The following is a 25,961-nucleotide window of genomic DNA, read 5'->3' on the forward strand; positions in this document are numbered from 1 at the left end:
GCTGAGGTGCTTATTCCAAATCTACGTACAGAATGAAGTCAGTGGAATTACACCAGGGATGAATTTAGCCTCATAACTTTACTGATCTATTTCCTACAATTCTCTTAAGTATTCAGTTGCTTCCTGCTAATTATTTTTGCATTATTTTATAGAAGGCTAGTGTATGCCACATGGGGCTTTTGTAAAATGTTCTTTAATCATTGTCACTCAAAGTAATTTAAGTGTCTGAATGAGTTTATACACTAGTAAAGAAGCTGTTAGAGAAAAGGCTATGGTTCTAGTCTTATTAAAGTGAAGCTAGTACTTTCCATACAAATCTCCTTAACAGTATTTTGTAAAAGCTCATGGCAAGCTGAGTTTGGGCTTTGGTGAAGCTAATGGAGTTCCCCAGGCTTTCATAAGAATCTGGCCTGGATGGGTCCAAGTACACATGTGAGAAAAAAGAAAAAAAATGTTCACATCATTAACTAAGCTTGCAAAAGACAGCTTTAATTTTTGAGTCTGACTTCCAAAACTCTGTTTCTGTATTTCCTATCATAGGATTTCCTACTGGTAGGCAGAATTAAGCATGCATCCTGTCTCCAGGACCCTTCTATTTTTAATTAGTTTCATACCAATGAGGAGTAGGTCTGGGGTGTTGTGAAAGTATGGAAAAGTATAAAAATGGTCACAAAGTTCAAAAAGATCAGCCTCCATTGGGGCAAAACAGTTTGTTGCAGGTTGCACCTGGTACATGGACCAATTTCTGAAAAGTTAGTACTATGTAAGATATGAAAACAGTGACTCAGACATTAAGTGCGAGATCCATTTACTTTAAGTATCCTGTATTAGGTACAACACGGTTCAGCAAATGCCTGAAAAAATCTGAACAATCTCAAGTTTTCTGCTTTCACCTGCATGCAGCCTTCTTAGAGTAAGTCACTTTTTTCTGAGTCATCTCCTGTATGGATTAATACTGGAGTTTTCCAGATTCCTTACACACTACTCAAAATACTGCATTTACTTAAATGAGCAAGCACATAAACAAAGAAATAAATAGCAGCTTCAGTGTCACTTCCAAGCACGGCCAGACCAGGCCCAAGATACCATGAAGTCAGACTAATCCAATTCCTATTCCAGTGCTTTTTTGGCATTTCTGTCTTTCTGAAAGATGTTAATATATGGTCCTGCAGTTGCTCCCAGTGTTGGGTAGGTGGTTTTGCCAGTAGATTCAACCAAGCTGTCAAACACGAGCTCTGAAAGAAATAAAATGAGAGAGTGGGAAAAAGAAACAGATGGTCTTTACCTTGCTAATGTCATCCTTGTAAATCATCCAAGAGATACCTTAATTCTATATGGCTACTTCTCTGCTTAAATTTAAGTATCTGCTTATGTAAATACTGTATTTAGTTGGAGGCCTGCTATGTTTTCCATGACCGGGCAAACCATCCCTTGCCATTACAATTCAGGGTCCTTTTTTGTATCTGTTCCAGCAGAAGTCTCACGGCCACAATGACAATTGCAATTGCACAAGACATTACAGTAGCCTGAACAGAGGCCAGCTGATCTCCTAGTTTCTTTTCCAAAGGCTTCATTGCTCGTATTCAAAACAGCCTTTCTCTGTGGGTTATCTGATGTCGATTTATAATTTACCCCACTAGACACCAGTCCCTTGAGTATTATTTCCCAATCAGATAATTATTCCATTCAGCTCCTCTAAAATATTCTCTGCTGCTTTGAAATAGGAGAAGCTAGGGTGCCTAGTGCACAGTCTTTAAGCTCTGTTCATGTAGCTGAAAGAAATGACTCATACTGCCAATGTGGATTTACTCATTAGGTCTGTTGTGTTAGTAGATGCTCTGGGGAAGCTGACGGTGACCAAATATTTCCTTTTTATCAGTGCAGCTATTTCTCTCTCATCTTGATACAGAGCAGTTCTGGTTGTCACTGGTATGCACTGCAATCTTATCAGATCTCTTTCTTTCCTCCTTTGCTCATGAAAAGTTACTCTACTGACTTTCTCAAAGTGCATTATCAGTGCTATTGCACAACCTTATCACTTAATTGCCAAATGCATACAAAACAATTTTGTCTTAAAGGAGATAAAAAACATTCAGAGGTGAAACAAGTAACACCCACATGTTTTAAAAGATCTTCCCGTGCAGAGAGTCTTCATTTTGTCCTTTGATATGGCCTTTAAAATTAATTCCAGTCCTGATCTTTTAAATCATTTGCTAACTAAGATTCACAAAACCTCAGAATAATTGGCAAATTTAACTTTTCAAATCATACCTCTATTCATGTGTGGAGCTGAAAAACTTTACCACATCTTTCACCCCTTTTTGTCTTCATCTCACAGCAACGCAGAGAAAAACTTCCCAGCAAGTAATTCAAGGTCAAGGATTGATTCTGTGATAGCCTCTATATTCACCAAAATAATCTGCTGTCACTGGGGACCCCAAGCAAGCATCGTTTGGCACCAGGGGCTTGACTTGATGCTCCACAAGAAGAGTCAGTGGTGTCCCAGACACCATGCTGCAAATGTTAGGCTGTTTTTATGTTGCATCTCAGAAACTGCAAGTATGTGTATTCAGTTCAGCAAATTCTAAGACATGATTAGGTCAAATGAGTTCTCTCATGAGTAATAACACATGAGTTATTAGTCAATGAATAATAACTGATCATCAATGCAGTTGTTTTTTCCCAGTTACACAGGGAACCATTTTGAAAAGCAAAGTAACTCTGCTCTGGAAGTAAATGTACAAGGATCTCAGTAGCAGCATGTCCCCTTTAGATAGGGAGTTTAAATAGTAATGTTGTGTGTGAGTAAGGGGAGAATTGACAGAGTGATAAAGTACTACCTAATTACTTCGGAAAGCTGCCTGGTATTAAGATTTCAGTATATCATGTAAGCAAGAAGTCCAATTACATCAAACTGAAGGGATTTTAGCATGAGGAAGGATTGAATGTTCCATTTCAGAAATGCATCTATGCCTTCATACAGAAATTAAAAATATCTAGTCTTATGGCAAGTAATATGCTCTCCAATAAGCCTTCCAAAAGCCAAGCAGCAACCTGGCTGATTTTTTTCCTCTAGAGCAGAAGAAAAATGCTACAGAAAATAATTTATTCTTAATGAGCAGTTTTTAATTTTCTTTCTATGTCTTTTCATCAGGATAAATCTGATATAAGTACAGGGGAGCTCTTTCATGTTCTTCTTTATCTCTTTTAAATGATCCCAGTGTTCCACAGTGCTTAATCTAGAGAAGCCTCCGGCATTTATATAACTGGACCGTGTTTCCTCCTTCCATGGCTCAGTCATTACACACTGCTTGTAATTCATAGAGGAAAGTCTGTCTGCACAAAGGAAATGTCCATGGTGTTTATATGCTTGTTTTTCTTCTGTCTCTATGCCAATATTATGAAGAAAGTGAGTGACAATTTTCAATTTAACTACATGGCTTCATACTTGTCATATAGAACACAGCTCTTGTGGTATGCACCAGGGAGATACGTAGACATCAGCATTACAAGTTGCTTGATTATTATTCTTCAATAAACACTTTTTAGGGTCCTTGGGTTACAAATACATTTGGACTTTGTCACCTTCCCATGTGAGCAAAGCTGTAGTTGTGATTTTCTGTGATTGTGCTTCTGGACTCTATGGTATGGGCACTAGGCCATAATAAAGACAACAGCACTATTGCACATGGACTGTCTTAAAACTTTCATTCATAGGTGACATGGGCTTGAACTGAGCCAGTAGAATAGAGGAGCTGGAAGACCTTAAAATCTTGTTAACCAAAAGTTTGGAATTATTTTTCTCACAGTGGAGATCCCTTACTAACAAAATGCTTGACCCCCTTGCCACATATTCATTGAAAGAGATTTACTCTAATAAGCTTGTCCAGTTTCTTTTAGCAACTCATTATAACAAACGATCACTTTCATAAAATCACAGAAAAGAGGGCTGCAATGGACTTTGAGGATATATCTTCAGTGCTAAGTAACAGAGAGCCAGGGAAAAAGCTTGAACACTGGAGCTCTGATTGTCCACACTGTTTTATTGTTTGCTCTCTACAGCTAGTTTTCTTCAAGACAAATCTCCTATAGAAGGGGCAGGACATGAGCCAGTCCATGTGACTTCATCTCAGGACCAGGAATCAGCCCTGAGGCCAATTAGACATAGACTGAAAGGTTATAGAGCCATCTTTTCTTCTCAAAATAGAAAATATCATCATGCAGTAATTTGTTCTGTTTCTATATGAACCAAATCTAATCAATGAGCTTTGTGGGCTGAACACTCCAGGGTTGTGCTCTGCCCAACAACTTTCACTGTTTTCTGAATTTTGCTCTGCTCCCACTGACATCAACAATTCCTCATTGTCACGAACTGGCATAAATAACATGCTGCCACCTCTCCCAAGTCTTAAGTTACAGTATTCCAATAAATCCCCAGGAAAATATTCATTTGCACCAGTTATAAGATTCTAGTGAGTACACCAGTGTTAACTTGTATACAGGTTTTATCTGCTGAGAATAACAGACGTGCCTTCTCAAGCATTAAGATGGAAAACCGGTACTTCTCTAACAAGATAGCCCTAATTGTAAGGGGCTGTAATGCCAGCTCCCTGCATTGACAGCAACCCATGTATCTCCACTGGAATGATTAGGAAAATCATTCAATAAAGTCATCTCAAAATTCCTCCTGGGCTTTAATCCTTGGAAACCCCTTGGAAATGCAGGAGGTAACCCCTAGCAGGAATCCTTGCAACATGCTTGTAGCCTATGAAGTACAGCAGAATAAGCCTGTTTTAGATCATTGTATGTGGAATCAGTACTGCAAGGCACCGGTGACACTAATTTCTCAGTCAGATCACAGTACCACTCAACATCTTCAGTCAGGCTTTATGAAATTAAACGAGGGCAGAACTTGGCCTTGTAAATCTATCCCCTAAGCTGAAGGAGAAGCTCCAATTACGACCAGTACTGTTAATACTGCTACCCTCATTCAAGACATCCAGCCACTAAGGGACAAAGCAATTACAATTCATTGCTAAGGGAATACAGATGCCTTCATATAACTTGCAAAAGCAAATATTTTGAACTCTGCAATGGCGCATTTTTTACTTTTCCCACTTCTTGACTGCTACTCCGGCAGAGGAAAAATCTGGAAAAGTCCAAAGCCTAATAGTCACTGGTTTTATTTTCCTGAAAGTAATGGGTGATTTTACAGTACTTTGTGGGTCCTGGGCCTGACTTTCAGAAGTGTTAGGTGACTGCAGCTCTTGTTCTACTCAGTGTAAGCCCTTGCTGCTCACCTTACATTGAAAGTAGGTCTTCAGTCAAATTTGTGCTGTATCAGGCTTCTGAAACTTGGGCAGCCATTTTGTTATAAAGAAAAGGACACAGGAAAGGCGGGGGTGGGGGTGTGTGGACAGAGATTTTTCATTTCAGATTTGCTGGCTTTTCTTTTCTCCTATTTTATTTTTTCTAATGCGAATAACTTACAGGAATAAAACAAGAGAATAAAGCACATGGAACAGGATAACTTTTGGACTAAAATAAATGTGGCCCAGTGAAATGAGGGCAAGTTTCACTTCTGTCTTCACAGCAGACAGAAGTTCCCAGAGCAAGCAGGATCCCTACACAGGAATTGTACCTGCAGATCCAGCCCCAAGTCCCCTCTGTTTCCCAGGCCTGTGAGGCAACAGGAGGAAGAGCAGATGTTGACAGGGTAAAATCCATGAGCAGAGAGAGACTTAGTCCCCTGTCCCCATCACTGTCATAGATATCATCAGTTCCCAGACTCCAGAAAATAGTGTTATTTTCACCAGGTTAGTAGTCTGAGCACCAAAAACTACCTTTGTGTTCTGTCTGTAAGCCGTGAGACAGCATTCAACAGCTGCCTCCTCCTCCTCCTCCTCTATATTTATCCACAGAAGTCTCGTGAATGTCCCAGGACGCTTCTCAGCTGGTTGTGCAACGCTCAAAGCCCCCTTTGTTACAAAAGAGACTCTCAGTTCCTCTCAGCAGGCTGCTACGCCATGGGCCTTCAAATCAAGAACAGGCTCATCTTGGGTTCCTCTTACTCTTTTTAATGTGCCTTTTCCCTAGAGATGCCTCCCCACCCCACATTTAAATTTCCTTTCCTCTTTTGCCAGTGTTAATGTTATGCATTAGATATTTGGCAGAGCTGCAATACATATTTCCTCCCTCCTAACTTCAGCCTGTCTTTTGTTCCTAAACGAAAGCAGACTTCAGAGCACCCACCCCATGTGGCCAATCTCTCTGCGCTACACCTGCTTTCACCTCACGCAGAACACAGGGAACCATGAACAAAACATCTGCAAAAATGCCACTGTGTAATGTAGAATACCATTAATAAATTACCCAAGAACACGTGGCACTGCTAGGGGGTGCATGCTCATGTAACAGCAAAAAGTGTACCTGCCATGTGAGTATATAGGAACGGAGTGCTGGTACTTGTAAAGGATTTTTCTGGATCATATCTTTCTGTTTTGCAAACTATTCTTTAGCCTATTCTGACATTTTAATTCTTTTTTTCTTTTTTGCTTGCAGAACATGGACAACATGATGTCCTAATTGTCTTTTTCAAGTCTCCCATCTCTAATACGAGACAATCATAATTCACAGACCACTTTGTTTAAGAAGTTATTCCCCTCTCCCTTCTCCATCCGTGGGAGGCTGAAGCAAAAAGAGTAGGAGTTGTTGGAGGCAAAGTAAGGCTCAGACAAGAAGAGCCTGAGGCAATAGTGGTAGCCACTGTATCATATCTCACCATGATGTCATTGCCGGTCTGACACATATGACACCTCCACCACATTTACCATAACCAAACACGTCAGGATCATTACAGACAGCTGTTGAAAATACTTTGTTAATACCTAAATTTCCAGATTTCTTACCCATAGCACATCATTGTTTTTTCCTATCCCCTGCCTTCGTCAGCCTGCAAAACCCCAAACTTATAATACTTGGTTTTGGTAGACTCTGCAAATGTGTTTACATCTTTGCTGTGGTTATTATGGTGTTTTGCTTTGAAAATGTGATTTGGATTATTACTGACACTTATTCTTTGCTTTTGAGTGGGTTCCCCCTGCCCTCACTCATGTGGAGCAAGGCACCACTGTGTTGTCTGCTGGCAGTATGTAGAAATTAAGCATTTATAACATCAATTGACAGAGCTGCCGATGTGTAAGAGAAAGAGAGTAGGCTTCATTTTCCAGCTGTGGAGTTGAGGTGTGAGAAAATTGACTTAGCCAAAAAGTGGAGTTGAAGCCTGACCATATTTTCCTTAAACAGTAAGACGAACGCAGTGGTTTCATTACAGCTGCATAGATAGGGCATATTAATTTGGCATATGCCTTGTGCTTTATTGAGGAGGTAGAAGGCATAAAGGTGTCCTGGGGACTCTACCACCAAAATCCCAGATTCTGGAGGTTAATACTGCCGCAAACTGATTTCATTAATATTACGGAGCCCCACTGAGGGCATGTGTCCACTCGTGCTGCTGGAGCCAGGCCTTGGGGGGACAGCTTAGTCACAGCTCAACAGGAAACCAGGGTCAGCACCCAACAAGTCTGCAGCGCTGCACAGGGATGTGGTAAACGATCTGCAGCAGCTGCAAACTGGTGAAAAATAGTGTTAATACTAGCTTTTCAGGGAAGTAGTACTTTAAGGTGGGATATTTCAAAAGGGGAAAATTCAGATTTTGGTTTCCAATTTCTCATGTACCTAGGAGCAGATGAGCAGCCCAGCTGGCTAGACGGCTTTTCTCAATGTTTATAAGGTAATAAAAATTCATTGGGTGTGTTTGATCTTTCCGGTTAGTGTCTTGGTGTTTGTATTGGAGATATCCAAATCTTGCAAGTCAGGAGCCAAATATTATCTGTATGAAATCTTTGTCTCAGTACTACATCCTCCCTTGCAACATCATTCACATGTAGTTGTTCTGTTGCCAAATTCTTCAAAACTCTAAGCAACATCCCTTTCGCTGACTCTCAGCCAAATCAAGTAACTGAATGCTTGCTGTGTTTCTTGGATTCAGGTTATAAACTGCCATATAATGCTACTGATTACATTTACTTCAGTTCTCCCACTTCCCCTTACCCTCCCATATGGGCCAAACTTCCCCTCTTTCTCTGCTGCCTTCCCTTTCTCCTTGGGGTGAGTAACAGCATATGTCTCAGCAAAACACAAAACCACCTGGTTTTAAGCACTGTTTGTCACACCTCCTCCCCCAAACTCAATGTCCCAAAGTCCATATGCTCTATGTAAGGGTTGTAAGGCAAAATCTGGTATAGATTTTGAATGGCTAGGCGATGATCTAGCCTGGCTTTTTTTCCAATGGGAGGGATGGAGATTCATTATGGGTGAGGTGACTGGCATAAACCCAAATCTTTATCCTCCAAAAAAAGGCTAAAATTGACCGGTCCCAATAGCACAGGAGTTGAAGGGAAATGGAGAATAAATCAAAGGCCACTGCAGTAAAAGACAAGTTTTCCATTGACTAAAAAGCACTCGATCAAGCCTTAAGAGTGCAGAACAAGCTCCATTTTTAGAAAAGAAAAAGTAAGGCTGGTTTAATGACACTCAAGATGTAGAAAGTCTCCAGAGCTAAAAGAGAAATCAAACAGTCTGAATTTTTCCTGGGATGAACGCTAGAGCAGTGACAGCCTGGCAGAGCAGGGTTAGTTCAGGAGAAGCTCATCAGTGACCAGTACCATTTACTCAGGTGGCTGGGTCTTGTGCGGTCACTGTGTTAAAAGTGACTCCAAAATATCATGAATCCCAGTGATAGCAGTGTGTTCTAACAAAGATCCATTTCTAGGACCTTCTTATAAGAGGGATATTGATATTGATATTTATATTTATATATATGTCAGAGATAGGGACCTCTACAAAAAAATCCAGTTAAGGAGAAACCTCTTCCTGCTAATTGTTTAAGGGACAAGCAAGTGCCAAAGCTGCAGATGAGGAGCTAAAGCGAGGAAGGAACCAGTCTTGGAGCACTACAGCAAAAATCTGTTGTAGAAAGGAATGTACGGGTCCAGTTGGGAAGTTTGTCTCTGCAGATATGCCTGGAATAACCACCAGCGCTAGCACCATCACAGCTCTCTTCAGTTTTAAATAGTGTGAAATAAAGCAGTATATTTTTTTTCTCCAGAAATAGTGCTACTATAGATTTGCAAACCAATATGGGAATTATACTGTTGACAAAGGCAAAAAATAGACACTTGTCAAATATTGGCTCCAGAAAAAGGAAACCACATTTTTAGAAATCTCTTCAATTAGAAGGTAGAATTCTGGATTAGATATGTTAAGGCATAAACTGAATCTGCTAGGATTGTAAATGCCTCTGCACTTCAAGTCTCTAAAGATCCACGCACGCTTTACATGCAGAACACATCACTGAGATTAGGCCTATGAGCCCTCATTTTCAGAGCAGAGATAATATATAGAACTGTTAGGATATGATGATATGATATTTCAATCACACTTTGCAGTGGTGTAAATGATTGTAAGATGACTAAAGTGGTAGCAAGCATGGCTGAGGTAAGATAAGCCTGAACAGATATATGAAAAAGCCACCTGTGTAGGGAATTCATACTGAGCTTAGTGTTAGTGAGCTGAATTTGTTATCGTCCAAGCTCTAACCTTCATAAGTACATATATATAGAACACAGCCTATAAATATACAGATTTTAATAGTGTCTATGGCTTTCTAGATAACTTTAAACGCACCTTGAAAGATTCAGCTTCAAACATACTAAATCCAAACTCTTTTAAATTCTGTTTGATCCAACCATACCCATAGACTGCTATGGAGCTGTTAGACCTGTATTAGCCTGATGACTTTAATGCTTCAAAAATGTAACTATTTTATGAGAAATGTGGGCTAAGTTTGCTCACATCTAGAAAAAAAACATGCAGATGAAAGAGCAAGTGATATCACATAACGTATCACGAATCATTCCCTCAATGACTATTAGCAGTTTTTTCCTGTTTGCCAGTCATTCAGGAACACTCCCTGTCTGTCTGCAATGCTGGGGGTTCACCACATGATTTAGATGGACACATCCCGCTCTGCAGATAGCCTACCAGAAGAGCACTCCAGCTTTATTCCCTGTGTACTATTAGTGGTAAGCAACATGTCATTTAGGCTATATGGTTTTGTTTGTGCTATCTGGTTGTGCAATGGCAATGTTGAAGTAATGAATGATAAACATACTTCCCCGATGAAGTTTCAGATGAATGACTATTCATGGAAACTACCATAAGACTTTCATGATTTACTTACGTTTTCCATGAATATGCTTATAGTCATCGAAATAATAAATTTAATAACCAGAAGAACAAACTTGTTCTGCAGATTCCTAGAAACATTCAGGTCAAGAGTTCCCACAGCGCTAAGCCCTTTTCAATATGCTGAAGTGAATTTCAGCATTTTCAAACCCTGATAAATGCATTCCTCTTTTTTTTTTCCCTCCCTGGGAAGAAAAAAGAAAAAAAAGAAAAGTTGAGTAAAACTATTGTTTGTTTTCATGCAGTCCACACAGGAAAGGAAGTTTGTGAACAAAAAACTGGAGGACAGGAGTTCCTGAGTTTTAAAGCCAGCTCCAACAACAACAGTTTCTGTGACTGTTGGTCAATTATGTGTTGTGACTCAGTTTCCCTGTCAATGTACTGACAGTGTTTGTTTGCCTCAAGCAAATAGTGGGGAAAAAATAACTTCTCTGATAAAGTTGGCCTTTTGCTTGTGGAGTATCTGTCATCTGTTCGCAGTTTACTCACGCCTCACTTTTTTCTGGAATTTTTTTGTTTTGTTTGCAGCTGTGGAAAGAACACAACACAGCCTTTAGAAGGCTTTGTGGTCAAAGGTATTGTATAACCACCAGTTATTTATTATGAAATTAATGCACTCTTGTTCAAGTGAATTCTAGCATGAATATCATATGACAGGACTGAGAGGAAGCTTGTTTATTCTATAGACCAAAGTAGTATTTGTCTTAATCAAATGTTAACATTGTTCAATTATCTTTTGAGAACTGATCTGATATGTCTCTTGGTTAAGCTTTAGGGCCAGATTTTTCAACCCTGATTCACCTTGCCAACTATTTATTCATGTGAACAGTCCTACATAAAGTTGGACTTTCATACCGTGTGTGAAAGAAAAGGAACAGCTTATGTCTTAGCCTCTATTCTGGGCAGCCCTGAGTCTAGCAATGACATTGGGAATATAACTGAAATAATCTAGTCAGTAATGTTCTTACATTGGAAATAAGGTAACATTAGGCAAAAGAAAAAACAATTAGATTTAATTAACTAAGATATGAGAAAGAGTACAGACAATAGGGGTTCTTCCGGTTAAAAATAAAATATTTCAAGGCCACCCAAGCAGAAGTTCACATAGCAATAGCTTGAAGCAAAGGATAGGTAAATTATTAAAATAATCTTCTAAATATTAAGAAAACTGGAGTAAATAAGAAAGTAATAACACTGGAATTGGTCTGCAGTGAGAATGAGCTACAGCACCTCTTTCATTGCTCAAGCATCTTTTCTTTATGGGACCAGAAAAGAACAGAAAGGAACACACTGGCATGTGTATAGGAAAATACACTTTTCTTTAATGAAAATGTTTTCTGATCTGCCAGTATTGGTTGGGGAAGAATATCTTTGCGGAATACTGTACCCATAGTGCTTAAATGACTGAGTTTCATTCAACAAATATTGAATGTGATATGGATCCAAGGGCCATGAGAATCACCACAACAGTTAAGGAATGACATTTCTCACGAAGTCATGGCATACACATCACAAAGACATGGTATACATGTTATTCAAAAGATGTGTTTCCACTTTCCCCTGAGCGATCATGTCCAGGCCAGTGCTTGGGGCAAGACATGAGACAGCTATACCAGCGAGGTCTAGCTCATGTAGCCAATCCACATTAGATCTAGATCTGAAGTGCTTTTTCCACGCTCAGCCTGCAAACAAACTCATCACCCCTAGCACTGTTTGTTACTGAATTCGCAATAATAACCACAGCTGCCAGGTGCTCCTACCCTCAAAACATCAAATTCAAATAAGATAGACAAGAAATATATCAAACCAGAAAGCAAAGCAATCAGGAAGAAAGCTTGCATGATCTTCGGTAGGGCCATGTTTATTTTTGGATTTTAAAGTTTGGTACATGAAAGTCTCAACTCTTTCTGTCTCCTATGCACACATGCAACATATACCTCCAGTTTCACATTATGAAAACACCACTCTGATAGCCTGCAGGCCAGTCGCCACGTTATTTTTTAACTGAAAAAGACCTCAAACAAAGCAATTATTTTGCTTTGCAATTATTTTTCTTTGAAATTATTTTGCAATTATTCACACCCCCACAGAAGCTCCACCACAGCAGCCCTATTTAGCATTACAGAAGTAGCCAAAATTTTTCTATCCCCTATTTTGACATGGAGTGCCTACTAAAAAGCGACTACCAATAAATACTAAATCTACATGATTTATAACATTATTGCAACTCGTTCTTTGAGGAATATCTGCATGCTACTGCAACCCCCTGCATGTAGCACTTAGCCCACAGAGGCAAGATTCACTCTGAGTATTTACAGCACTTCAGCTCAAACTGAGGCTTATGATTTTTGGTTCTGAAGGTCCCAGCTTCAGTTCTCTGCATTTTGGCCAACAGGCAACTGCTGTGTTGTAAATCCACCTGGAAAGTTATGACCATGCAGTGACACGGTCATGACTGTGACAATAATTCTAAGCCTGAATGCTGTTAGCATGCTTCCCTTCCTTCGCTGCTGCATTTTTAATGCCTGAGCTAACTAAGATTATTCGAATTGCTTCAACCATGTAAAATATTTATGCTGCTACGGAAGTCTTAAGGTCATAAAGAAATTGCTACTAATAGAAGCAATGTATTACCGGAGTCAGTGTTTGTGATTCTTAACTTTTTCCTGCTGCATGACTCACCCCACTCAGTTACTTACAAGTGAGTATTTTTTAAAAGGACTGACTTCCTCACTGAAAGGACTCTTCGCTTAGGTACAATCACAGTAAAACTGATCCAAGAAATTGAATTAGAGGAATGAAACAGAAAGGAAAGTATAAAAACTGATTCCTGTATTATTATTTTTAGGCATTCGGTATTGCACTGTATGATTTGCCAAAGAAAGCCAGGAGAAAGACAGAAAATGCAAGAATGTACGTTCAAAATGCATTCAAGACCTGAGCTGGAAACTTGGTTTCTAAAATAGCCAAGGCCAGAAAAATCTCCGCGCTTACAACTGGGAGCATCTGTGCAGAAGCTGCTGTTTGCTCTATTGTGCTGGTTTGGAGGGCAAAGCAGGGGAGGTCTGCCTCCTGGTGCAGACCTGCATTTCCTAGTGCTCCCCCAGCTTTTGAACTGGATCAGACCTAAATCCTAGACCCTACCAGGCAAGCAGAAACCTGGAGGTATACAGGCTCCAGATCTGGATCTCTTATTTGTGTTTTGTACAGGTTTCTAACCCCAGGGAGGAACAGGAGAGCGAGTAGCTTTAGATCTGAATAACACTGCAGGTTAAATTATCATAACAAATCTTTCTGATGCATTTCAGGGTACTTAATCTCAGTTCCCTACCTCAGGTATACCTCTCCAGCTCCCCAGCTCAGCAAGGCGGGGTCACCCCGCTCTGCACCCCACCGGCAGACACCACTGTGCCAAGCAAACAGGAGGAGGAAATAGATCTTGCGATCAGAGGAGACACGGTTCAGCAAAAGTCCTAAAAGCTGTGTGTGAGTAGAAGCAGCTGCTGTGTGGGGAAGCCCAAGCAGCAAACCCCTGGGAAGCAGGAGCTGCTGGCACGTCGGACGTTGCACCGACAGGAGGTTTTGCAAGGGCAGCCAACCATCAAGTCGTAGCTGTGCCTGAATGTTTGCAAGGAGGAGGGGTTCATGCGTTGGGGTACCCCTTTACAAAGGTATCTTCATGCGCCTACAGGAGATATGGCATCTGGATAAGACATTACTTTTCATGCTTGCATTTCCACAGATCATTTACAGTAGTTTTGTATTCATGAGCTACAGGGTATTTTGAAATCCTGTGCAGGCCTCTAGCCTCATGCCTAGAGGAAGGTGGAGTGTGCTCCTCATAGGACAATCAGCTGCAGTAGAAAGGGTTGTAATAGAGTGAGATTTCTAGATCTAGAGCTAACAGAGAAGCAGAGAACAGGCAGAAGTAACAAGGATCTCTGCAGATTGTAAGCTGTGCATAACTCTTGAATTGTTGCTCCATGGCCCCTGTGGTGGGGCTGCACCACATGACCAGCAGTGACACTGTACTGGTGCTGTTGGCACCATGATTTCCCATTTGCAGGAGAAATTAGGAAGAAGTACTGAGCCCAGCATATTCATTGCAATGCATCCACAGAAGTACATTGGGAAGCCACTGTCACCTCCCATCTGCAAGCGCTTCCCTGTCCTTTGAGTCTCTGAAATAAGTAGCATGTGGCTTGCAGCCCCCATGTTCTGCGAGAGCAGTCCCGCCTGATTACAAGAAGCAAATGTTAGATGTTGTGTCCTGGGAAATGCCAATCTGCATTACCGAGGAGATACTCAAAATCCATGCCAGATGTTAACAGCTGTGTGCTCTGAGGAGCAGTGAGGAGCCATGGCGATGGCTGTGGTCACAGCAAACCATGTGGTGAGCATCCGTGTTTTTAACAACTGACCTTTCTGTCCCACATGTAACCAGGATCATGCAGAAAAGGGTGTCCTAGCATGTGAGTATCTTACCTCTGGAGCACAGGCCCTGGCTGGTCAATAGAAAGCAATTCTGCTGGTAGCCAGGGTTTGTAAGGGCAGAGCTGACACGAAAGGGACTCCTTTGCCATGAACGCTCCTCCTGACCTGCCTGGGGCATGTTCCCAGCAGTGCTGGAGATTTTCTGCAAGTATCTGTGAGGCTGTGACTAAGTTGGTGTCCATCTGAACATCACTGGTGCATGACAACACTGCTCATGGTCTCAGCAGTGATCTCCTGCAAAGCTTGTCCACATATGTTCAAATGTCCTCGGGCTTGATTTGTACAGCTGCATGTGAGCTACTGTGGATCCCACTACAAACCTATGGCAGTTTATTCAGAGCAGATTAAGTATTTGCACAATAGATACACAGTCTAACTCTGCTTTCCTTGCCACCCATGCATTTTTTTCACCTCACCTTAAGCTTCTGTTCATTTCATCTGGAGCAGCCTACTTCCATCTTAAACACTTTGGGAAAAAAATAAAAGAAAAAAACCCCCACCAAAACAAAACAAGAAGCAGAAAACTCTCTTCAGGTTAGCTGGATTGTTTCTGTAAATGTAACTTTTGCTATTAGCCTTAAAATTTTACTCTTTCTTTGCCACCATCTCATGCTATCTTTTCTGCAATTTATGTTATATACTCTAGTCTGTCCTATCATTTCATTTCAGGATACTTCTTTTGTGTGACATATTCACAAAACACGGCTGTATTATGTCTAAATCTGCCTAGGCTCAAAGCCCAAAGAACCACAGCGTCTTTTAGTTAAAAATCATCCGACTTAACCAGCAGAGATATTTTTGTAGTCTCTTTTTTAAAATTTGTTCTTTATGTTTTGGTGGGGTTTTTTAAGTGGTATCCTGAAATAAAATGACATCATTTGTCTGTACATCATAGCTCATCAGAGCAACTCAGTTTCTAGTCATAGAGCTTGAAATCGAACTTAAAGTCCTAAAAGATTTTGGAGCACTTATAATATTCAAAGCATTTGAGTGGATTTCCAGCATCACATGTTATTAATGAAGGTTTATTTTTACTGGAGAAATAGAGTGACTTCTGAGCATCATGGTATAGTAAACTTTGCTAATGACAAAAACTAGCAAAACTATTTTTCAAGCAGAGACTGAAGACTGCAAAATATGTTGCTGTGTTGTACATTCTTTTTCAAAATGAAAATAAAATTGTGAAAATTTTGGTTCTACAATATGAAATTCAACTGATGGAGTTAAACTAGTCATAACACAGAAACTGTCCCTCAGTGCAGACAATATTTCACCATTTGAAATCTATTTCCTATGAAAGCTTCCAAGGCTCCAAAATGTGGTACATCAGCTGAAACTGTCAATGTTGGCGATGTTTTTAGATAGTCTGACGTAAGGCATTTGCCACACCATAAACACCTTATAAATGTTGGCCTGTTAGGCTCTGCCTAGTTTTATTTAATAATGGAAGCCAGCACGGAAATATTTAAGTTATTAGAAAATACCCATGGCTTTTAAAACTCTGTAGTATAAGAGATAGTTCATAGTATAATTTTTCGCTGATGGCACTATTCTTTTTAATGAATGTGTATGTATGTGATGCAACCCGTCAGGTCAATGAACCCCAGCCTGGCTTGAAATGTTTGCGCTGCTGGAACCGAGAGCACTGTATGCCCACAGGTGATCTCAGAGGGGTGAGCACCGCAGCGATCCAACCTACCCAGCCCTGGAAATAAAACACATTAACCAGGTCTGACTGCAGCTTCCTTCCTTGCCTTGTAGAATATACAATATTTATGATTAAGCTTTGTAAATGAAAATCAGAGCAGTTTCTGTGCTCATCGAGCTGCACAGCCTTATTCCGGGTGATTCATTCATTGAGTCAGGCAGCCATGCATGCAGTCATTCATAAGTAATGCCACGCTTCCCTTCAGCATGCTACAATGATTTACCTCCCTGCTGCCTTTCAGTGTTTGTTCAGCAAACACGCTAAGCCGGAGTTCCTATTTCAAGCTTTACCCTTATTTTTAAAGAAACAGTGTTATCTAAATGCATCCATACAGGGTGCTGTACGGACAACTGAGCACAACTGTTGGTAAGAAATGGCTGCAACCCGTAGTATCCCTCCCAAAATATTGTCTTTATTTGGCATCCGTGAAAAGAGGCTTGTACTTACTTACAAGCAAGTTTGCACCTCCTTTTACGCTCATGCCTTGCCACAAGTAGACCTATAAAAACAGACCCATTTTAACATTCACCAGGACTCCTAGAAGAGGACTGATAGCTCACCCTAGCCTCATGCAATAAAATTGGAGCACCAGGATTTGATTTTCTGTTATCAGCATTTTTTTGCTAATTTCAGCAACTAACAGGAAATAAAAACATACAGAAAATCACAGCCCCAAGGAGGGTCTTTTGACCTGTGCATTTTTAAGGAGCTATGAAGAATGAAGATCTGGCCAGAGCTGCAGATTGGCCAATAACACGTGCTTGATTTCTGTAAAATCATAGCGTGGGGGATTTGCCTCATTCAGCTTTACACAAATAAAAGTGAGGCACTTTTAGACTAAGCTAATCATTTTAGTAACCCTTTCCATTTAGAGAGGGAGAGAGACAGTAAGTTTACACGGAATGAAAGCGCTGTGCGACACTGCCTATGTGATCACTCAGTCTTCTGGCACCAGCTAATTTCTGGTTATAGTGAAATTACAAGATCAATGCAAGTAAATATCAACAAATACACAGCTCATGGCAGCTGTCACAACTAACAAAATCCAGAGTGCAGACACACTTTGAGTGAAGCAGCATGGGTGTCTCCTCCCCATTTTGGGAGGGGAAGAGATTTCCGCCCCCCCCCCTCATTTCTAAACAGACTTCTGAGCTGAATACGTTCCAGTTGGGCAAGCTGACCTTAAACAATGTTTTATTTCATGTAAATCCACAGGAAAAAAGGAACTGAAAGTTAAAAAGATTTCTGGGTGTGACATGTTCATACATCCCAAACATCTGGGCTATCACAATGAGAAACCCTTTGTGGACATACTGTCATTAGTCACAAAAAAGACAACTCATTTTTTCCTGTTTTCTCAAGATTTCAAAGCTCTACAAAGCTCTACACTCTATCCTTAAACATAAATCATTAAATTATGTTTCAGGCTTAAGGAATTTCATGCTTTGAAACTCTTTTGAAGTTGGCAGATGATTTTATTTTTCTGTTTTGCTTTTTTAATTTTGGTTCTTTAAAAAGGAACTTCAGTTTATCTTTCATTATTGTTCTTTTCTATAGCTCATCAAAGGACATCCTTATGAAAAGGTACATATTCATGTTAAAGAATAATGTTTTGAAACACTCTGCTGTATTTTGAAATCCTTGGTAACAGCAAGGCTTTAAAAAAATACCTGTTTAAATTATTTACCTTTCTTCTTTTTAATCAGATTTTCAAGGAAATTGAAAATGTTTTCTTTGAATTTCTGTTTCTTTACTTTTTGATGCATCTAACATATTCCACCAGAAAAGCAGTAACATTTGTCCACATTTTTCTATGGTCTTTTAATTTTAATTTTAAGAATTTACTGTATTCAGTACACTGTATGGCCATTATTCCAGGTAGCAGTCTATTGCTGATTTTAACTGTTTATAAGAAAGAAAAATGCATTTGCAGACAATACAGGCATTGCCATGTTATGGATTTATTGAAGTGTCTGGCTGAGAATAATTTTTAAAGGAAAAGTAAATTTTCCACTAAGTGATAAATTCTATGGAGTGCCTGGCTAATGCAGAAAATGTTGATTGTTGGTCAAAAGAATCAAGCACCCCAAAATCTGAAATACTTTTTTTTGTTGTGGTACTTTGTTTCTCTGTACTTAGAGTTTTGAGTCAAATTTCCATCCATTGCTATGGATATATGGCACACAACTCTCTGAATGATCATATCACAAACTGATAGACAACGAAACAAATCAAGGGACAGAGAGAAACCAGAAGGCTGTGGATGGGGTAGGAGAAAGATGAGCCTTGTGGTGGAGCCACAAACGTGGGATTCTGCTGGACTCATTTGGACTCAACATCTAAGACCCCACATACTTTCTACAAGCTACTCTGGACTCTGATTGCTCATATGGACAAGCATTAACATCCATTATACTTGACCATAACTGATTGTCCAGGACACAGGGCAAAACCTCGGTGCACAACAGCCACATGTTTAATTCAGTAATACTATTATGTTATATAAAGTGATAAATACTACAGTAAATGCAGTAGCTCCTTTTCTGGCCAATACTTTGCATCCAGCCTGGCCACTTCTCTACATAGCTGGGTACAGATCTACAGTTAGAGCATGGAATGTAACCTCTTCCTGATTAAACAATATTCATAAAATAAATATTAACCTGACAGAGTTTTGGTGTACAAGTTTTACATACCTACCTGATCAAAGAGGCTAATGTTCTCTCTGTGCTTGAGGCAGAGCAGTGGAAAGAGCAGTAGAAGCACAATCAACTCCCAGTGTCTATCCTGTTGGAACTTAACACTAACACAATTATTATTGTTAATATAAGGCAGCAATAATCTGCTCTGTGGTTCAGTGTGGAACCTTCAGTGAAGATGTATCACCCTAGCATTGGAACAACTGGACAAGATTTAGGTACTCCTAAAAGACCTCAGTGCTATAAATGACAAAGATTTGGAAATTTTATAATTACCTGCATCGTTCAGATGAGGAAATGGGGCAAATGAACCTAACATCTGCATCCGCTCTAGGAACTGAACCCAGAGCCTGTGATTTCACTAAATCGCTGTTTGGCAGGTAGTCTCCTGCCAGACAGTCACTTACATAGGCCAGTGCAGTAACTGCTGCCATTACCATTTTCTTTTTCTGCTTCATTTTTAATTGCCTTTGTTCACCTTTCTGAAACCTCAGCAGTACCCCACTCCTGTTCTGACCTTGTGCTCTTTGTAGTGAGGATGGCTGAGGAGAAGTGGCCGAGTTAGCTGAATGCAAATCTACTGCTTTTTTACACAAGAAGGAAGGAGCCTGTCGTGATCGAAACATATAAACAGCCAATATTTCCTTCCTCACAAAGGGTCTGTGCTTGTTCTTTCTGGGGCAAATTAGAATGTCTACACTAACTTCATATCTGAAAGATCTCTGCTTTCCGTGAAGGTGAGTCCTGGAAACACCAAACTCATCTACAAGATAACAGTCTTTATTTAGCAGGGTTATGCTAGTGAGGACCACTGACTATTAAAACCATTCTAACTTGTTAGTTCGTTTTTGTACTGCAACGCGTGTCCCTTTATTAATTTGCTGCATGCTATCTAAATCTCAGGTTGCGAATCTTGCGGAGCAGATGTTGTTTTAGGATTATTACTCTGAACAGCACAGGGGGCATCATATCCTCTTTGGAACCCTGACCACAACAAAGAGAATGAATAATCACCAGTATAAGTCTACCGAATGAGCACGTTTCATATGCCAACCCCCCTAGAAGCACAAACAGCTCAGTCATCAACACACTGTTCATCAAGGCATTTCCAAATAATAACTCCTCTAAGAACCAGGATATTATGGGTTCAATGGCATTTCTGCTCTACTTTTTTCTTTCACTTTAAATCCATTCAGGCACCTTGAAGCCACATGTAGAAGCTGCAGTGACACTCGCTGGAGAACGCTGAGCTGATTACTTTATGCTTCATGGGCTGCTGAGACTCCAGGCACCAGGTTCTTTATGGTACTGATTACCATTGCATTTTAGCCCATTAAGCATTGCATATCTGCTGAGCTATCCAACTTTTATTCAGAAAGCTAAAAACCTGTGCCATCATCCAGCACTCTACAGATGCCCCAGATATTACAGCAGCACAATCACTCTACTGTTTAGAGTACTTTGTTCCTGTCTCTGTGAATTATGGGGTGTCACATCATGGCATGTGTTGCTAAAGTAGGAAGTAACCCAACATGACATGACATAATGGGATACAGCCTGTGGGTGCAGGGAGAGGGGTGGGAAGGGAAGTACAACTAGACCCATATCTGATGAAAAATCAGGGAGCAAAAATTTAGCCAAGCAGTTACTTGTATCTTACCAGATTATTCAAAGAAAGAATCGATTTTTGTTGCACAGTGACCTAAAAGCAAAGCAATTTGATTACATAGCTGTAAAAAATTATATTCAAAATCTTTATTTGTATTTCAAATAGCTCATAACTTCTGCTGATCCAAAAGATGCCGTACTTTGTCAGCCTCTCTTAAATTGAAACATTCTGCAGAAGACCTTCAGTTTCACCAGAGTTTGGAATAGACCAGGGGTGAATTTCAAAACCCATAGGTTTCTGTCAAAAATGCGTGTATCATTTCCTGTCAAGCTCATCTCTTCCCACTCCTCCCAGCCTTGCAGCTCCTTGGCAGCAAAAGACTCCCAAGATCCACCAGTCTGCCGTGAGTTTGGAGCTCCTCATGCCTTCAGAAATAATTTAGGCACTTGTGGTTCTCATTCCATGGCAGATCAGAACCAAATGTGAAAGTGCGGAAATCCTTTGTGGAATGGCGTTACCTTTCTCCACACAACTCTCTACTCAAATGTTATAGGAAGAACCAAATTAACTGCAGAACCACTGTTGCAATGACGCATAAAATCAATTCCTTGGGAGACATTTAGGGTTTAGTCACACACCAGGCTCCTGTCCGTCTTTTTGTCTCTTCACCTACACCTAAGTACTCTCTCAGCAGCCGGCAGCGAGGAGTCTCTCAAGAGAGGCATACATTAGCTTGCAGCCATACTTTTCTCAAGGGAGAAGTACTTTCCCTGTCCTAGAATAATTGTTTTTAATTGCAAAACATTCTCTGCCTAAATAAAAATAAGATTCCCCTTGGCAGAATCAGACAGGCCAATGATTATTTATTACTTGCAATACCATTACACATAGGAACTCAGTCATGAATCAGAATCCCAAGGGCCATCTTGCTACATATAGATGAATCTAAATGTACTGTTTTGTATCCTTCCATTTCTAAGTTTTTCAATAAGTGGGTTGTTGAATTAGAGAAATGGATGCAGACAGCAAAGAGCACTGGAAAGCCATTCCCTGCAAAGTGTTTGTCTTCTGTTAATGTGGTACTTGTCCCATTGAGTGTTTTTGAGCAGTATGTACAGGGTTAGTTTCTGAGAGCAGAAAAAGGGAATTGAAGAAACATTTCAAATGGCTGAGAAGCTTTCAGAGAACAGAGAACAAAGAAGAGTCTTTCACCTGCTAATTAAGAAAATGTATTATACCCTGTAACCTTACTGGATGCAAAAGTTTACGTTCTTATCAGATACAACCCTTATTTCAGCTCTGGCTTTAGTATTTTCTGATAAACTTTCGGAACAAAAATCAGGATTCTCTTCCATGATTTATCAGATCACTGTTACCCAATCTTTTCTTGCAGCTGTTCACTTGTTTCTGAAAAATAACTCAGAACAGAAGAACTACATGGTGGTGTGTCCCTGTACATTTAATGAAGACTTTTTGTCCTCTGCTCCAGACCTGCCAGCTCCATCAGGTGCACACCAGAAAGATTTGTTCTAGTTCCCTGTCTAACTGGATCTCTGCTGTATCTCTACAGCAACAGAAAAATCTCTTCCCAAACACCGATTACCTCCAGTTTGGTCACAGTATGCTTTCCCTGCAATCTGAATGTTTATAAAATCAGTCCAATAGGCCTCCGAAGTCTGTCTGTAAGGGCACTGTCTGATGACTCACATTCATGTTACAGAAGAGAACTAAGACGGAACAGAATCAGCAACTCGCTGCATCTTTGCTGAGTTGGAAGAAAACTCAGAAATCGTAGCTCAGGATATGAAAAAACATAAGCAAAAAAGCAAAGTAGATCTCCCTACTCACTGAAGACAACCAGCTCCACTCAACTTTGAGAAATTATTAAGGGATGTCTTTCTAGATGGAAGTTTAAAATGCATTTTAAAGAATAAGGGGTAAACTCAGTAGTATTTTATGCTTCCTGAGCTAACCTCACCCCTCTTAACTTTGTTGTTTGTGAATGTTTATAGTAGACATCAGTTCTGTTTTTCTATATTTTCCTATATATTTGCCAGTTGCTAAGAGAAACTTTGCTGTGTTTTGAAAAGATGATTTAGCCAGATCAAGCAGATGTTCCTTCTGGGTTGATTTTTCAGCCTGGGTGAGCAGAGGATGAATTTTCATCCTATGGCTCTAAATACATTTCTGTTCTTCCTTAGACACAGTTCTTTGAATGGTGGGGAAGGATTATCATAGAATCATAGAATCACAAAATGATTTGGGTTGGAAGGGACCTTAAAGATCATCTAGTTCCAAGCCCCTGGACATGGGCAGGGACACCCTCCACTAGACCAGGTTGCCCAAAGCCCTATCCAACCTGGCCCATCCTTCCAGGGATGGGGCCTCCACAATCTTTCTGGGCAACCTCTTCCAGTGTCTCACCACCCTCACAATAAAGAATTTTTTCCTAACATCTAACCTGAATCTACCCTCCTTCAGCTTAAGGCTATGTCCTGTCATACATGTCCTTGTCCTATCACGCCATGCCCTTGTAAACAGTCCCTCTCCATCTTTCCTGTAGGCCACCTTCAGGTACTGGAAGGCTGCTCTAAGGTCTCTCCGGAGCCTTCTCTTCTCCAGGCTGAACAATCCCAACTCTCTCAGCCTGTCCTCATAGGAGAGGTGCTCCAGCCCCCTGATCAACTTTGTGGCCCTCCTCTGGACTCTCTCCAACAGCTCCATGTCTCTCTTGTACTGGGGCCCCCAGAGCTGGATGCAGTACTCCAGGTAGGGTCTCACGAGAGCAGAGTAGAGGGGCAGAATCCCCTCCCTCCACCTGCTGGTCACACCTCTTTTGATGCAGCCCAGGATACGGTTGGCTTTCTGGGCTGCAAGCGCACACTGCCAGCTCATGTTGAGTTTTTCATCAACCAACACCCCCAAGTCCTTCTCCTCAGGGCTGCTCTAAATCCATTCTCCGTTGCCCAGCCTGTAGTTGTGCCTTGGGATTTCCCTGACCCATTTGCAGGTCCTTGCCTTTGGCTTTGTTGAACTTCATGCGGTTCACGCAGGCCATGTCTCCAGCCTGTCAAGGTCCCTCTGGATGGCATCCCTTCCCTCCAGCGTGTCGACCACACTACATAGCTTGGTGTTGTCGGCAAACTTGCTGAGGGTGCACTCGATCCTCGATCCCACTGTCCATGTCGCCGACAAAGATGTTAAATGGTGCCAGTCCAAATACTGACTGCTGAGGAATGCCACTCATCACTGGTGTCCACTTGGACATCAGGCTGTTAACTGGGAGGATTCTCTCCTCCCATCAAGCATCTAAGACTGGTCACAGAAAGGCTAGGTGATAGAATGAATTTTCTCACATGTCACACCTAAATATATTGCTCACAGGTCCAGGGACTTTCACCTCCCAAAATTTGGAGTCAAGGAAGGAGTTTCTTCTTATCTGAGGTTCTTTGAGATTTTGAGGGTAGTAAATTAATTTGCCTTTTTATGTAGCATGGTTGACCAGCTACTGTGATCTAGGCATTTTTAAAATGAGACTTTTTTTTTGCACTACTGACATTGATTTATTGTATCTTCAGACAATAGCAAATCTGGTAGGTTGGTTTGTTTGATTGAGTTTTGAGAACTGAGGCATTTGATCTGACTAATACTTTCATAGGAATGGTCAGCCCTGTGTACTGGATGAAAGCCCAGTAACCAGTTCCCACCAATGGCCCATCATGGACGAGGAGGTCAGAACACAAGAACAGGATAAGCCTGCAGAAAACTACCATGCAGGAACTTCTTTAACCAGAAACACTATCTTCATATTTAGTAACAACTCAATCTCACTGGATTTTTATTTAATGAACTGGATGTATCCAATCACTTCTTGAACGTCCCTAACACATCTACAAGTGGCAAGAAAGTCTGGCAGTGCCTATGGGGGTAAAATTTAGACAATTAGATAATCTTTAGTAGTTTCTTGAATTTAAAAGCTGTGAAACTTTTCCAGATTATTGTTAATTGGCATCTTATGTCACCCTTAATATCATGGACAAAAATGTAGTGCCAGCAAAATTCATTACATTCCATTTTTGCTTTAATAAATAAAGAATTCTTCTGTATCTGTGTTTTCTCTATAAAGCAGTATAGAAAAGCAAAGGCTACAAGCTGTCTAAGCTTACATACATACTGTATTTGTTGCTTTTCACATTATCATTACAACATAATATAAGCAAATCATTCCCCCACTCTTTTCTTTTGGTCACATGCAGATTCTGAATGGACTTTTCTTGGATCGCTTGGAGGAAATTCTTATTAAACAGGATGTGCCTCTTCCTCAGGGTGACAGGTTATATACAGAGATTTTTCATCAAAATGAAAACTGCTTCATTTGCTGCCAACCATATGTAAAGCAAGAAGAAAAGTCTGGCCTTAGTGACTCCTAGGAGACTGAAAATGGAGATTAAACGGAAAACACACACATTATAAATGTTCTTTTTAAAACATAGTTTTACAAGAGTCTCAAAATGTAGCAAATATTGAAAAATATATTCAAACAACTAGGTAGTCAGGGATGTAAACATATACAGGTTTGAATATGATATTTTGAAGATAGATTGGTGGATTCTAAGTCTAGAAGGGACAGTTGTGATCACTTGTCTAATATCCTTTGTACTACAGATTGACAGATGGGTGGGAGGAATCCAGTCGTGCTTTAAGTCCAAATTTATTCAGAGTGACAACAGTTGGTCCCGTGCACCTGATGATTTGAAGGGTTGGCTGGTTTGGAAAAAAAAAGTGTGTGAAATTTCCAGTGTCCAGAATACCTAAAATAACTGGGGTTTTTTTCAACAAGACCAGGTTGATCTCAAATGTTGATGATAATGCTGGATCTCTAAAGCATTCATTTGAGATATACATATATATATCTATATATATGTCCTATCATTGTTAGTGATGTGGCTGTTAGAAGGTTGAGGCTTTCATTTGCGAGTATAGCCTCTTTGTAGATCAGTATTTATTTTATTATATAGCACCATTGACAGAAAACTCCTGTAATTATCTGTTTTGGGGATTCTTTATCTGGGGTTTAAAGACTTGTTATAAACTTATCATAGAGAGTGTGGAAGAAACGTGGCAAAAGATGAAAAGCAGATTA

At 40.4% G+C, this 25,961-nt stretch overlaps 1 long non-coding RNA gene across 3 annotated transcripts in view; it reads right to left on the reverse strand.

The window, feature by feature from the left end:
• The window catches only part of LOC142600051 (uncharacterized), a 62,157-nt gene extending 48,379 nt beyond the window's left edge, over positions 1-13,778 (reverse strand). For 2 of the 3 annotated variants that reach the window (XR_012833516.1, XR_012833514.1), the window contains exon 1: positions 13,640-13,778. This is a non-coding gene — a long non-coding RNA (uncharacterized LOC142600051). Of the gene's footprint in view, positions 1-5,843; positions 5,940-13,639 lie in introns of those variants that run through there. The other variant, XR_012833515.1, reaches the window with a different exon arrangement.
• Between the last annotated feature and the right edge of the window lie 12,183 nt (positions 13,779-25,961).

This window comes from Balearica regulorum, chromosome 1 (assembly GCF_011004875.1).
Source record: "Balearica regulorum gibbericeps isolate bBalReg1 chromosome 1, bBalReg1.pri, whole genome shotgun sequence".
Lineage (NCBI taxonomy): Eukaryota > Metazoa > Chordata > Aves > Gruiformes > Gruidae > Balearica > Balearica regulorum.